General features: G+C 40.8%; 1 protein-coding gene across 2 annotated transcripts in view; it reads left to right on the top strand.

Moving 5' to 3' along the window:
- The window catches only part of PRKCE (protein kinase C epsilon), a 478428-nt gene that overhangs the window by 375921 nt on the left and 86213 nt on the right, over positions 1 to 16294 (top strand). The gene's annotated exons all lie outside the window — the stretch shown is intronic.

The raw sequence follows: 16294 nt of genomic DNA, 5'->3' as shown, positions 1-16294 counted from the left end.
GACAGCCATTTTGTGGCAAGCAGGCACAGATACCTGACACCACCACAGTCCTCTTCTGCATGGACTTCCCATTGCAGAAGCCTTATACATTGGGTTATGCTAGCAGAAGCCAGGGTGATCCAGGGCTGAAATTAGCCCAATATTTCTTTAAGGTAAAAAAAAAATGCAAATATGTTTTTTTTTTAAATGCAAGCATTTATGTCAATTATTATGTAAGGACCATTTACCAAAATTCCCAGCCACAGACTTTATTTCTGAAGTTGATTTGTCCATCTGTTTGGTAGATCTATCTTGTTGTGATGTCATCGGATGGCTGAAAATTTTGTTGCAAAAGCAATACCAAAATCCTAATCTAAACTGGCTATTTCTACCTCCCGAATTCTCTTTTGAGCTTTGAGCCATATTGCACTTTCTAGGACAACCTTCACACTAGCTTTAAATTTTTCTGAACTGGCTCATTCCATTGTCTCCTTAAATACCTTCCTAGGGTTTGAAAACACTACACCATTTAAGTTATGTCTATATGTGTCAAAATCAGATCTTACTGTATCCATGCACATGTACATTCCTTTGTCAGTTTATCTTAAAGAGAACACATTCTGCAAATTCCTATTGCATACATCTTTCTTTTTTTATGAGCATTCCAAAGTGGATAAGTAAACTACCAGACTATTCTGTAATCATCTTTGATGTTGCAATAGATGCTGTGTGTTGTAAAGTTTTATCCTTTAACTAGCAACATTACAAATCAAAGAAGCAAGCTTCGGGAGGGAGGGGGGAGGAACAGAAACACAGCGTGCTCAGGGGAGGAGGCGGGGAAGAGGCGGGACTGGGGCGGGGATTTGAGGTAGGAGTCCAGTAGAGGCAGGGAGGAGGCGGATTTGGAGCAGGGACTTTGGGGAAGGGGTTGGAATGGGCGAGGGGCGGGAAGGGGCAGGAGTATGGACTGCTTTAGATAAGCTGAAGTTGGCATTTGCTGCATATTAAAGCCCTTTTTCCTGGTCCAGAATGATGGAATGTTATTGACAGACTGGTGGCCAAACTAAACTGCTGCTGAGCCACCGCATTATAGGCACATCCTGCCTCTGAAGAAAACATATCTATTAAAAGCATGTGCACATCTACTCAAAATTGTCCACATGTTTTTGGATATGATTGAAGTTCCAACCTGAAGAAGAGCTCTGTGTAAGCTCGAAAGCTTGTCTCTTTCATGAACAGAAGTTGGTCCTCACCCACCTTTTGTCTCTGAAGTTCCAATGTGCATGTTCGTAAAGAGGATTTGGGCCCATAAAACTTCAACCAATGTGTACCATTAGACTTGTTCAAAATCAGGGATGCAATTCCCTGCATTCCCTTCTGCTCATACACTTTTGCACATTTGGACCTAGTTGTTCTGTTTATCGAATGGGAAAGAGAAATGTTCCATATGCCCCTAGCTAATGACAAGCTACTGCTAATGTTACAGTAATGCCATCACTTCATTTTGATATAATGATCAAGGATAAATTATTCATTACAGTTCACTTATGTAGCATGTTACATCTTTGAAGCCTGTTACAGATATTGGGCTTGATTCACCCAGCATGAGTGCACCCCAACTCAACCCAGGGCAGAGATACAACACTGGTGGATAGTCCAAAAAGCACTTGCAACCTCCACTGTACTGGGAGCTGGGCATTGCTGTCTGGAGAAAGTTCATGGCTGGGGGTACACATTAGCACATCCCCAGGGCAGCCTTTATTGCTGCTCCTTGTGAGCCCCAACCACAAGTTGCAAATTCCTTCCCAGACCCAAAGCCCCTGGGGACAGCATCAGGGCAACCACTGATCAGCTTCTTTCGAGGATGAAATTTGCATCAGCAGTCATGGGTGACACCTTTTAGTTTATCCTGTATGTGGTAGATAAGTATTATTATTTATTTTTTTATTCTCAATTTTGCAGATGCAGATGGGTTAAGTGACTAGACCAGAGCTGCAGAGAGAGTCTGTATCCAAAGTGGGATTAGAATCTAGGTCCTGTACTGAGACCCGTAGGGACAACACCTCCCTCTCTCGGTGTCACTCTATACACTGGGTAAATGTACTGGCTGAGTGTGTACTGAATGTGAGCTTTCAAGCCTGTGTTAGTTGCTTTAAGATGAATGGGGGATTTATTGAAAGTGAACTTCTAATAATTGTGGGGTTTAATAAAAGTGTGGGTTTAGTAATTCATTTTCAGTTATTGATACTGATGTTCATTGCTGTTTTGCTCTTTGTAGCTTGGTCTGCTTTTTTAATCATGTCTGTTGTTTTGTCAAATGGGAATTTGTGAAAGCAGGAAATAAGTTTTTATGGGTAAATTAATGCTGGGTGCAAGCAAATGCAACAAACAGAGCATATCAGAAAGAGCCCCCATTGGCTACTGCTCAGGTGAGGCAACAAAACAGGTACTTCTGGTAGATACAGACAAAAGCTCTGAGCAAATACAGTTGTAGCCTTGAGAGGAGGGTTTGCACGCAGTCAAAATCCCACCCACAAGCTATTGGTCATACTAACGTTCATTTCTCTGTGATGAGACATTGTGATGTTGTCAGACTCCCACTAAGAGTGCCAGTAAAAATCAGTAGAGTTCTTGGGAAATCTTCTGGTTTTAATTATTATCTCTGTCTTATTAAATGGCTTACCTTGGACTTGGGTTGTCCCTGAGTAAGAAAGGGCAGTGTAAAATGATGTGCAGTACGAGATTAGCTGGTGGTTGGCATTGCCTGGGGCCTCAGGGAGGAGGGTTTGTAAAGGGTTCCTGCTCCCTCTCCCCAAAAAGCCTGGCACAGTTGTGGCCTTTGCATTCTCTTTCCTGAACAGCAGGAATGCGCAAGGCTGTTGGTCCTGCTGGTCTAGGGCCCATTGCCCTCTCCTTACCATGTACCAACCAGCTAAGCTGGCTCCCCTTGGAGGGGAACTGACTGCATCCGTTCAAAGGGAGGCACAGTGGCTGTTAGGGGAGGCGTATGCTGCCTGAAGCAGAGGGTCTCCTGCTGGGGCAGTGCACCTTCACACCTACCCCCGCCAAAGGCTGCGGCTTGAATTGACAATGATTGGGCAGCTGGCATGCAGTGAACACTGCTTTATATGCTGGCCATTATCTTTTCACTGTTTCCTTGTACTCCCCCATCTGTTTGTTGTATCCATCTGTTGTCTCTTGTATTAAACTTAGGTTGTAAGCTTCTCGGGGCACAGACTGTCTTTTGTACAGTGCTTAGTGCCGTGGGGTCCCAGTCGATGATTGGGGAGGTCTCTGTGTTCCTGCAATACAAATAATAAATAACTGTTAAAATCCAGTGTTGTTTGCAGTGTTGGAGAACTCCTCTGTGGAGCCCAAAAGCTTGTCTCTTTCACAAGCAGAAGGTGGTCCAATAATAGATATTACTTCACCCATTTTGTCTCTGTAATGATAAAATCCACACTTGAACCCTTTTCACTCAGGTGTGTATTGTATGGGGGGCTGAACTTGCATTTGCGGAAATGAAATTCAGTGGGCATTTGAAAACAAGACGTTGCTTCATTGGTGTGCCTACCATTGTTAACCTTGCTGCTTCCCCTGAGAGCTGCAGTGAATCAATGCCCTAGACCAGGGGAAGCAAACAATAATTGTGTGAGGGTTTGGGTGGATGTGGAAGGATGAGATATTCCCAAACAAAATAGGACGTGGTGGGGGAGAAGGGACTTTCTAAACTTCCTCTGGAGCAATGTCGTATCTTATTTCTTTGCTGTCATATTTATTTTGTTTTGGCTCAGCTGCGATCCCACAGAAGAGAGCTTGATTGGTAAATACTGTAAAGTAATCCCCTGTTATTCTAAAGTTGTGGGGGCCGATGTTTGTTTTTTATGTTAATTAAAACACAGAGAGATTCAATTGCCTAAACATTTACTGCATGTTAATTTCCCATTTCAAGGGAATTCATCTGGTCTAGTCAGAATTCGGATTGTACAGAAATGTAATAATTTTATATTACTCAGAACATTGAGTTCAAATAAATTGTTGAACATAAATTATTTCTGGTACCCAGGGCATTGTTTGTGAACTGATAGGACAGTATCTCTTGTAAATTTTCCATTCTGATGATCACAGTACAGTACAAAGTTTCTTGCTGTGCTGTCAAACTAGAACCAAGTGTTATCACTGGCTGACCTCTGTTTATAAGTACGTGGGAACATTATTGAAACACTTCACATAGTAAAGAAGAGCTATTTCTCTGCTAGTGAATATCTTTACTTTGGCAAAGATCTCATTCAGTTAGCTCTTTTGAATGAAGCATAGGATTTCCCTCCCACCCACAAACTCTCTGAAAGTACAATTGAAGAACCAGCTCCTTTGCCACTTAGTCATGCAAGTAGATCTTACTGACACGAGTGGTCCTGTTGGAATCAGTGATCTACTCTAGTGAATAAAGGTTGCAGAATCAGGTCTTAAAATAAGGACAGAGATTGAGTGCACTTCTTCTCTCCCTACCCCCGGCCCCACCGTGTTATATAAAATTGCTGAAATGCCATACATTATGTGCCATTATGGTGGCATGGCCAAATAATAATCCTACAGTCTTCTGTTTGGTCAAGAGTGATTTTGGAATTCCCCCTATCAAGGCACTGAGAGTCAACTAACCTAGATTAGGGCTTCTAGGTGCTAAACCAGGGGTGGGCAAACTTTTTGGCCCGAGGGTCACATTGGGGTTGCAAAACTGGATGGAGGGCCGGGTAGGGAAGGCTGTGCCTCCCCAAACAGTCTTGCCCCCACCCCCATCCACCCCCACCCACTTCCCGCCCCCTGACTGCCCTCCTCAGAACCCCCGACCCATCCATCCTCCCCGCTCTTTGTCCCCTGACCACCCGCTCCCGGGACACCCCACCCCTAACCACCCCCTGAGACCCCACCCCCCATCCAATACCCCCTGTTCCCCGTCCCCTGATCGCCCCCCTCCAGAACCTCCGCCCCATTCAACCGCCCCATGCTCCCCGTCCCCTGACTGCCCCCTGCCCTTATACTACCTCTCGGCCCCAGCCCACTTACCATTTACCATGCTGAGCAGAGCATGCAGAGCAGCATATCTGGCTGCTGCATTGGCCAGAGCCAGACACGCTGCCGCTCTGCAGGGGAGGGGGGACAGCAGGGGAGGGGCCGGGGGCTAGCTTCCCCGGCTGGGAGCTCAGGGGCCGGGCTGGATGTGGCCCGCGGGCCATAGTTTGTCCACCCTGTGCTAAAGTAATATGAATAATATTAGAAGTAGGAAAGAACAAACAACATAAGGGTGGGTGTTCCACACAGGAGCACTGTAGCACAGGGCTATAAGTGCATGTTGATTAATGGATGGGGGGGCAATGATTGCCCCATAGAAGGTGCAAGATTGGTAGCTTCAATGAATAGCAGCCCTATGGTGATGAGTTGGTAGAAGCCTGAATGCTTCACTTAATGTTCTCTGAGCTTCCTTTGATGACTACTCTTGAGAAGGAAGGCAGGTAAAGGGAACAATTGTCCTGATTCCCCCTCTCCTTCAGAGGCACAGGGAACATAAAAAACAAATGTGGTGGACAGTGTTTCTGGAGCAGACAGCAGAAGAAATAAAGTTTATGACCAGTATGTGTGCACACTGGTGATAATGGGATTAATTCTCCAAGGTAGGTATGCAGCCTGGATGTGTATATTTTTATTTTTTTTAAGCACAGTTTTTTGTGAGTTATTAATTACTGCCTTCTTGGCAAGCAAATGAGCATTAGTGTCAGGCTTATGTTAACCAGATGAATAACTTATATACAGTACATTAAATTAACTGTGTGAACCAATTTTGAAATGTTGGTTTATGCACTTTTTTCTCCTTTACATGGCCTCTGTGATTGTCCCATGAGAAGTTGCTTACCCTTCCACCCAAGCCACAAACACTTTCCAAGAAGTGATTCGGTGGAAGAGGAACAAACAGGAGAGAGATTAGTGGTTCCACCCTCTTCATTATCTTCCCTAAGTGGTTCTGTTTTAGCCTCTTATCCTTCTTCCCCAGGACCTTTCAGGATCTGGTGGGCAGAATGGTTGGATCTTTGAACACACCATTAGCATAAATTATTCAACATGCTGGAGTTAAGGGATAGGGAGAAGATTGTGATACCTGAAAATGGAAGGCTTCTAGATCCAGTTCAGGAGCTGTGGGACCACCTGGAATCTGTTCCATCTATGTCTAGAAAGCTAGAATCTCTGTAAGATGGCCTGGCCTAGCAGAGAAGAGCACTAACCTGGAAGTCAGACAGGAGTTCTCTTCTAGTTCTGTCATTGACCTGCTGGGTCCAGTCATTCAACTGCTAGCTTGAATGACTAAACCAGTATCACTGACTTTACATTCTTTTAAAACACACTAATTTATTGTGAAACACATTTCCTTTTTATTTGCCCTTCTGCAAACCTCATATGCCCTCTAATCCAATGTATGGTAGTGCAGTTAAGTACAATGTAGTAATTTTACACAGTTCCTTCTATGCAAAAGCACTTTTAATGTAGTATATAAATACAAAGTATCTGTAACTTACACAGACTGCAGGAAAAACTTCATGAAAGAGCTTTAACATTTGTCAGTTATTTTGATTTATTATACAGGTGTTAATTCCAGATTCATGGTGTACAAAAATTTAAAATGCATGTTCCAGGGTATTACATTATTATTGATATCATCTTTGGTGGAATAATTAAACCAGTCTCAGATAGCTGTCCAGGTAGAACTTAACATTCCATAACACTCCCTGGTTATGATAGACTGTAATTTCCAAAAGTCTGTGACCTAGTGCTGAGCATATACCGGCTCCCTCATTAGCTTACAGAATCACTTGTACACCAGCAGCATCTGGCTCATTGGAAAGCACTTTGGGTTACTTTAAGGAGATGAAAGACTGAATAAAACAAATTCTATTCTAATTCTAAAAACAACTTGATACATAACAGGAAGCCAATAGTAAAACCCCCAGGGCAAAAGTAATATACGAAGCCTGCTTTGTGCAAGTTAAAATTGGAGCACAAGCATCCTGCTCAAGTTAAAACCCTAGTCAGAAGCTTCATTTTATATTTCAGTCTAGGCCACAAACACAAGGCTAATCTAATATAGAGATTATAAGAAGCTCTGTACAAGTTCTGAAAGCATTAGTTTGAAAACCTTACTTGCATCCATGATATAGCCTTTCTTGACCAGATCAGAGCTTGTTGTTTCCCATTACTTGGCTAGAGTATGAGGGTGAAGTTAGGTAACTGCTTTGGCAACACTTAGCCCTCAGCACTCCACAATCCACCTAAGCACATAGTGGGATTGTACAGGTATCACTCAGCACTACCAGTTGCTATTCCTGCCACAACCTCCTTGGACCACTACTGACTGGTTTCATAGTATGGGCTTAATATGGGCCAGGGCCAGTAATATAAAATGGGTGGATTGTGGGGGAGAAGGGAGCACGGCATTAATGCTGTTTTCCTTTCTGATTTCTAGGTAAAAGTTTGTATCCAATCAGGCCGGCCCACCACAAGCTATTTTTATTTCTGGTTTCCCTCCTCCCCCCCAGCAAGTGAATTTTAATAATGATTTTCCTGGAACAGCCTGGAAACCTAATGTGGGCTATTTAGACACACACCAAGTACAGCACGAACAACATTGTTCTGCCTACTCCCCTCAAATATCGCTCAATACACTTTGGAGGGGTCATCACAAGGAATGAGGGGCCATCTTGGTCTGCATGTCTGTTCATTTACTACTGAGGCCATCAACAAAGATGGTGCTTATCCACTAGGCCTTGAGACCTTTCAATAATTTCAGTGAAGCTGCTTTCAAATGGTGATAATCATAGTAGTAATAATTTATGAATAACACCCTGCACTAATATATGGTAATATATGGTAATACTTTTCACCTCAGACTTCCAAAGGCTTCACAAGCTATAGAATCCTTTATTTTAAATAGAAATGCAGCCAATTATTGGAAGGAAAGTGGCAGCTGTTTAACAGCACACTGGAAAAAAGAGTAAACAGTTAGGTGGCAAAATTTGCAGATGATAGAAAACTTCTCAAAATAGTTAAGTCCCAAGCAGACTGCGAAGAGCTACAAAAGGATCTCACAAAACTGGGTGACTGGGCAACAAAATGGTAGATGAAATTCAATGTTGATAAATGCAAAGTGATGCACATTGGAAAACCTAATCCCAACTATACATATAAAATGATGGGGTCTAAATTAGCTGTTACCACTCAAGAAAGAGATCTTGGAGTCATTGTGGATAGTTCTCTGAAAAAATCCACTCAGTGTGCAGCGGCAGCTCAAAAAGCAAACAGAATGTTAGGAATCATTAAGAAAGGGATAGATAATAAGACAGAAAATATCATATTGCCTCTATATAATTCCATGGTACGTCCACATCTTGAATACTACGTTCAGATATGGTCATCCACCTCAAAAAAGATATGTCAGAATTGGAAAAGGTACAGAAAAAAGCAACAAAAATGATTAGGGGTGTGGAACAGCTTCCATATCAGGAGATATTAATAAGACTGTGACTTTTTAGCTTGACTGGTGTGGAGAAAGTAAATAAGGAAGTGTTATTTACTCCTTCTTGTAACACAAGAACTAGGGGTCACCAAATGAAATTAATAGGCAGCAGGTTTAAAACAAACAAAAGGAAGTATTTTTTTCACACAACGCATAGTCAATCTGTGGAACTCCTTGCCAGAGGATGTTTTGAAAGCCAAGACTATAACAGGCTTCAAAAAAGAACTAGATAAGTTCATGGAGGATAGGTCCATCAATGGCTATTAGCCAGGATGGGCAGGGATGGTGTCCCTAGACTCTGTTTGCCAGAAGCTGGGAATGAGCGACAGGGAATGGATCACTTGATGATTACGTGTTCTGTTCATTTCCTTTGGGGCACCTGGCATTGGCCAATGTCGGAAGACAGGATACTGGGCTAGATGGACCTTTAGTCTGATCCAGTATAGCAGGTCTTATGTTCTCATACAACAGTTTAGGACAATAAGTGAAGAAGAATACTCTTATCTTTTCAAATGTCAGCTACAGCTGACCTGTTTGGGTTTCATATTTGGAAAGTATCTTGCTACCAACTGGGTCATCCAGTCCCCAAAGCGTTTGTAAAATGTTAGATAAAAATGCAATTGGGTAGTATTTTTATTTAGGATCGTATATGTCCTCCATCTTGATAGTGTCTAACCATCTCAGAAGTATAATGATATCTCCTTGCATTAGACCTGTATTGTGAGGAAGGATTATTATCCCCATTTTACAGATGGGGAACTGTGGCACAGAGAGAGTAAGTGACTCTCCCAAAGTCACAGACTCAGATCTCCCAACTTTCAGGCCATTGTCTAACCACAAGACCATCCTTCCTCTAGAAAGCAAAGGACTAAAGCTTATTAGAAACTGATCACCAGGAAGAGAGCAATGAAACTGAGTATTATGTGCATAAAAATGGTAGTTCCAACCAACCTGAAGGAAATTAAAGCAGTTGGATTATCAGAAATATTTTTGTTACATTTATTACCTCTTGTTTGTATAGATTTCCATTTGTACATTATAGCTACTGATAACACATCTGATTCAAACACTGAGAGTGAGAATAGATTTTATAAAATGCACACTGAAAATACTCCAGACTTACATTTCTTGAAATGTTTAAAATTGTTTGTGAGCTCTCACCATCTCCCATAATTTCTGGGCATTCATCCCAAGGAACATGAGACTACAGTGGAAGTCATTTCTTCTAATCATTCACAGAAGCAATTTTTTAAACACCATGGAAAAATTATTCTTGTCTTAATTTTTTATTTAAAAAAGCCATAATTGGCCTTAAAATCGACACTGAAAAATAGGAAACGATAATCACTATAAACATAATTGCCTTTTTACATATCTCTTGTTAAAGGATTATGTTTGAGTAAACTTGAAAGGGAATAAAATGAATTTGAGGTTTTATTTCTCTGTATTTCTCCATATCTCTTGTCTTGCATATACTTATTCATTTTGCAGATGACCCTTTCCAAGATTGGGGTTGGGGGAGATGTTTGAATCTAGGATTCTGGTTCACTTCCATCTCTGGTTCTTTAAGGCTCTCATTTAGTTTTGTGTACTAAGTCCAGTGTATCTGTGCAATTTCAATCAGAAGCAGGAAATGTTTATTCAAGTTCTAATGGGTGGGACAGTTGCTGCAGTTTTAGGTAATTTTAAACAAACTGTTTGAGCATCCTGTTTAAATAGAGTTAAGTAATCACAGTTTTGTGCTAGTTGGGAAAGAGTTTAATACACTCATGATTTGAATAAAATATCATCTTACACAGCATACCAAAGACATGATGTATTTATCTGGCTTCTTGTGTATTTTGACTTTTGTATTGATAACAAGCTTAGTATTGTTATAGCACAAAAACACTCTGTCATTTAACAGAAGATATAACTCATGTATGAGCTATTTTTGTGTGTTAAATTTACTCTTAATCAGCACACATTCCTAATTTTTCTAGCGTGATTTTGAAATATTTTTCAGTAGTGTCTGGAAAAATCTGATTCAGATGTAACTTTCTGATACTGTTTCTTAGAAAAGTCTACTGAGACCATGAACTTAGTTTAAGGACTTAGTGAGAATCAGGAAGAATTTATTCACACCCATTTGTATGAGAAACATAAAAGAAGGAAAAAATGGTACTTGGAGAATGCTGATAAGTCTTATCAACTGAGAATTCTATTTGAGAAGTATATGTTTGATACCTTTCCTGATTTCTGTGCTTTGAACAGTTGCAGGATAGATCCTAGAGTCTAGGGCTTTTAGTGAGAAGATTGCTTGCCTGGCATATAGCACGGATACACGTCTTGGATATGAAACTGGAAAACAGATTGGATAATTTATTTCTGCTTTGTGATATTTCAGTTAATTTGCCTGTGTTCAACTCCATGTGGGGTCACACAGCTCCTAAGGTCACTTGGGGAAAGGTTTGTATTCTTGAGCTTGCCAGCAATAATTGTACTTATCTTTGTGATCTACGAATACATTTTCATTACAGTGTGATCTCATAAAATGTTAAGTGAAAAACAAACAAAGCGTAGGGTGAATTAAGGGCTGATATAATGATAATAAATTCTTAAAAGTGGTAGGCAGTGATCATTTCTCAGTTGTAAACAGTACATCAAAAGCTGTTATTCCCAGTCTCAATTTTTGTTTGGGATTTACATGGAAGTCTGATCCCCAACGATGGTATCTTTCCACATTTAAACAACTAATAGGTTATAGAGAATCACGTATCAACACAAAACTAATTGGCAAGAATATCTAGGAGGAGGTTCTTGGTCATCAATCACACCTCTTCAAAGATGACCTAGGATGGCCCAGTTATGTCCTCAAAGATTATTGCTATAGCTCTACCACAATAGAACGCTGTCCTCGGGAGCCAAATTTTTTTTACCGCGTGATAGGTGATCTGCCGGAGTGCGCAGCCCTGCCCCCAGGGATCACTGCTTTACCGCATTATATCCAAATTCATGTTATATCGGGTTGTGTTATGTCGGGGTAGAGGTGTATTTATTTCTGGAGGCGACCACAGTTTTCGCAACAGAAAAGAAGGCATGGTCTACGCCTCAAAGAACTTAGTCTAAAGAGAGACAGACAAAGATGGCAGAAAGAACGAGAGTAGTATATATACTGCTAGACTAACAAAAATGTCAAAAACTAATGTGGGGGTCTATATCTGTAGAGAGGAGGCGGTGATAGGAATCAAGACAGGAGATAATGAGGGCTTGGATGCAAGCTTTTGCTGTGGAGATAGAAAATAAAGGATGGATCTTAGAAATATTGAGGAGGGTGAAGAGGCAGGATTTGGGCACAGCTTAAATGAGTAGGATAAGAGAGGCTGAATCAAATATAGCCTCAGTTGACAGGCTTTAGTGGGTGAGAGGAAGGTTGTGGTGCTTAGGGTGACAAAGAAAGAGGATAATTGAGAGGGAAGTTAAGGAATTTGGTTTTGCCCATGTTAAGGTGAAGGTGACAGTGAGACAACCAGGAGGCTATATCGGTGAGGTAGACCAAGATGAGGGGTTGGGACAAGTCAGGACAGGCAGATTTGCAAGTTATCACAAGAGATATAGTTGAAACCAAAGACAGGAAAGGTTATAGTACCATGGAAATTCAGATTAAAGTTGAAAGCTTTTGTTATTGTCTTCCAAATCCTCTTTGCCCTGAAACACTGTTACCCACAGTCTCTGTTTTAGATTGTTTTCATTTATTATTTTAAGTGTTTTCATTCCACCATAACTTCTTAGAATTCAAGGGAGAGAAGGTTAGACTAAGGGAGAAACAAAAACCCTTTAAAAAATCTTTACTTCAGAAAACATATTTGCTTATTTTATAGTCCTTTGCTTTTTGGGGTTTTGCATAACAGATGCCAAGAGGGGATTAATCTATAATGGCTTGTTTGTGATCTATCCTTTTATTTTAGTTTATGTAATTAAGGAGTTCCCAGACTGCTTTACATTTTTTTTGTTCATCAAAACATACTTCTCAAATGTTATGGATATGGAATCCAAAAAATAATCCAAACCAGTTTTGTAACAAAATTGATTAATAAGACCATATCTAATACTTAGCTGCTCTAGGTACTTGGTTGTCAATACTGTACAATACTGTGTTCTGTCCACTTTGTACCCTCCTCATTTTAATTAATCTAATGAATGACACATCTAATGAATGACATGTTCTCAGGTGTGCCTCAGTTTCTGTACAGGGAAGTGTACGATGAGGGCGAAATCCTGGTTGTATTTAAGTCCATCGGAATTTTGCCATTATCTTCAATAGGCCCAGAATCTCATCCTGAGTGTGTGTATAATGGGAGAAAAATAGGAGACAAAAAAAGAATACTTATGTTCTTAGGATTAGGATCCCAAATTGTGGGTGCAAACGGTTTTAATGGAAGTATATAGCAATAAATTTTTTTCTCAGATGGTACTGTAGTGATGGGAACCAGAAAAATACCTAGGTAAATAGATTTCTCAAACAGAGTTTGATACAGATGCCAACACATGTGGTCCTATTTTAGTCTCTATTTATGCCCGTTCCAGATTGAGCAGGTCCTTTCTCTAGAGCATAGGAAAGGAAAAGCCACACAATGGGTTTAGAAAAGCAGGGTGTCATAAAAATACAAGAATCCTCTTTTCTCCAGGAAGATGCTCTCTGTGCCAGTGCTGCAGTATTGACAAGATATGTCTTATTACAATTGATTATACAAATTGATATTATTCTAAAATAAAAAATCCTCACCTGAATTTTTGACATAAGGAAAATATGATTTTCAAGGACACTTCTGGCTGCCAATTCCAATAAAACTGGCTGTAATACACAGCTGGGAAAACTAGGAAGGCTGTTTGAAATGTAAATGTAAGTAGTAGGAGAGTGTAACCTACAGGAGCGTTTTGTAAGCACTTAATGCCATGTCAAACAAATATCACTGTAGGATAAATTTATCCACAGTGCTGTTAAACCAGCAAATCCAAGACCCAATCTGTACACTTGCCTGGAGAGATGAGCAATCTGTTTGTAGGGCATAACATTGATCAATACACATGGTGTCTGATACCCTTTCACATAAACGAAAAAGTACATTTGAGTGTGTATAATATAATCCAGGTCAGGTTGCCTTCCATTTGAAAATATGAAGGGAGATGTGTGACTTAGTACCTTGCTATTGCTGAGGCCAGAGTTGTTGCCGAATCCCCTGTGTTCAACTGAGCACAAGACATCTGGCTCCACAATCCAGATTAAATTCCAGATTGGTCAAATCAGGAAAACCCTGTAAAGGATCCTAAACCAAAACCACAGAAATCACATTTTGACCTCAACAGTATGTGATGCTTAGAATTGCCACAGATAGGTGTTTGAGGACTCCAAGCAGAATATGGGCTCTATTTGGACCAAACATGGAAGTACTATGACTGCACCTACAGAAGCAATTAATTGGGTAGTGATGTTGAAGTGATTCCCTGTGCACCCTATTGGAATTACAGAGTTCATCTCTGTGTAGATCAAAGTGCATGGATTTGAATCTGTACGACCCATTGATTAGGCAAAGAAATCCAAACACTGGACTGAAAGTAGTTTGGGAATAGTACCTATGATTAAGGATCTCATCCAAGCTCGTCTTAAGTAACATACAGAAACTATTAATAGGTCTGTGTAGCAAGGAGGGTTCTGCTGAGATTTCTGCATAAGATTTGTTGGGCATCCTCTCTGCTCAAATCAGAGTCAAGAAAGTTGAGCATTTTTGAAAATAGACTGGGATTACAAAACTTCTAGTGTGTACTTCTGTTCATATAAGGTAAGAGTATCCAAAGGTCATTAAATTTTAGCCTGCAATAAAACCAAGGTCAAGGGGGCAGTATAGGCAGCTTAGGAAATAAATATACAGTCGCCACTCTTGGGAGATAGTGTCTCCAGCAGTATCTCCCCACTGAAGAAAGAAACCATAAGCACTGTAATTACGTGTCTTCAACTGCTTCCCTTATCTTCATCCCACAAGGAAATTACTCCAGAGTTCCTTCACTCACAGTACGAGTAGTGTGGAATAGGTGACTCGGCAGTCTCATGACACAGAAAGGCGGTTCCTGCGAGATTCTCTATAGCATAACAAGGACAATCGACAGCATTTTGTGCATTTGATGTCTGAGTCCTTTTGTTCTTATGGTATAGACACATCCAATGGGTTGCATTTTTGGGAATCAGCCAGCATGTCATAGTTAGGTAGAAATGCTGACCCCTTTCTCCCACTGCCTGATCATCTTGCTGCGCAGTCATGCCCAGATTCTACCAACTTTGCAGAACATAAAATGCTACAGTGAAAAGCCACCTGAATGACATATACTGTGACCTCTCATCCCTATCATATTTGTAATGTTTTCCCATGCCCTCTCCAAATGGGAAGGTGTAACACACAGTAATGCTGGAAATTGGTTGTGTGCCTCTCCCATGCCGATCTTCAGAGGCATTCTGCCTGCAGAGCATACAGGCATGCACTACTCTTGGAATAAAGGTTGGGAATGTGCTGAAAACAGGTGCTTGCATCTCCTCCTTGGAGGTATAGTGTATTCTTGCCCACATCTCTGCAATCCCTCAGTCGGCAGTGTTGCTAAGTCTTGTGATTTTTATCATGAATCTTACAATATTTGTTGCTTTTTTTAATGCTCCAGTTTCTGGAGTCATGGGATTATGTGAGAATCTCATCTTTTTTTCTTTTCTTTTCTTTTCCTTTCTTTCTTTCTTTCTTTTTTTTTTTTTTTTTTTTGGTCATTTTAAAGCAAGGTTCTATTCTTCTTGGTTGCAGAAAAAAGTTGAAAAATGTGACCTGAGGATCAAAATAACCTCACATTTATTATTTTGTTTGGCACAAATATCATGAGGATTTAAATCTAATGATTTTTGAGACTGTCTCATGATTTTTGAACATTTAGGATTGGCAATAGTGAGTCAGTCTGGAAGGCGGCAAGACTATAGCCTATACCATTCCCTTTGGAGCGTCTGTTACTTCTAGCAGCAGTTTCCCCAGTCTTTCCTCTCAGGAAAGGACTATGATGGTGCCTGTCTGGTACTAGTCACTGTCAGGTCTGGTCTATGCTTAATATTTAGATCGTCTACCTGCATCACTCAGGGCTGTGAAAAATGTCATGCCCTGTGTGACATAGTTAGGTTGATGTAACCCCCAGTATAGTCATGGCTAGGTTGATGGAAGAATTTTTCCATCGACCTAGCTACTGCCTGTCAGAGAGGTGGATTAACTACAGCAATGGAAAACCCCCTCAATTGATCTACAACGTCTCTACACTACAGTGCTACAGTGGCACAGATGCAGCACTATAGCTGTGCCACGGTAGCAGCTGTAGTGTAGATATGTCCTCAGAGACAGGATGCTGGATTGGATGGATCTCGGAAATGATCCAGTGTGGCAATTCCTATGTTCTGATGTGTACAGTTGAGGTACTTGCATTTTCTTCCTCTACATCCTCCACCTGTGACCTTTACTGGGCTAAGCAAATGTTTCAAGCCCCCTTCAGGAAAGCATCCACATTCAGGACAGCACTTAAGCACATGCTTAATTTAAGTCAGTGGTGTTTAAGTGCTTTACTGAATATCGCAAAAGGCGAAAGCGTAAGGGGGTAGGGCTAATGATATAGTTAGGCAAAATTCTAAGGATGGGCAAGAAACCTTTAGAGAAAATGGGACAGAGATGATAAAAATGTGTATACCATATTCTTTGCCTG

The sequence above is a fragment of the Trachemys scripta genome, chromosome 3 (genome assembly GCF_013100865.1).
Source record: "Trachemys scripta elegans isolate TJP31775 chromosome 3, CAS_Tse_1.0, whole genome shotgun sequence".
In the NCBI taxonomy this organism is placed as follows: Eukaryota; Metazoa; Chordata; order Testudines; family Emydidae; genus Trachemys; species Trachemys scripta.
This window is presented reverse-complemented; position numbering and strand designations above follow the sequence as displayed.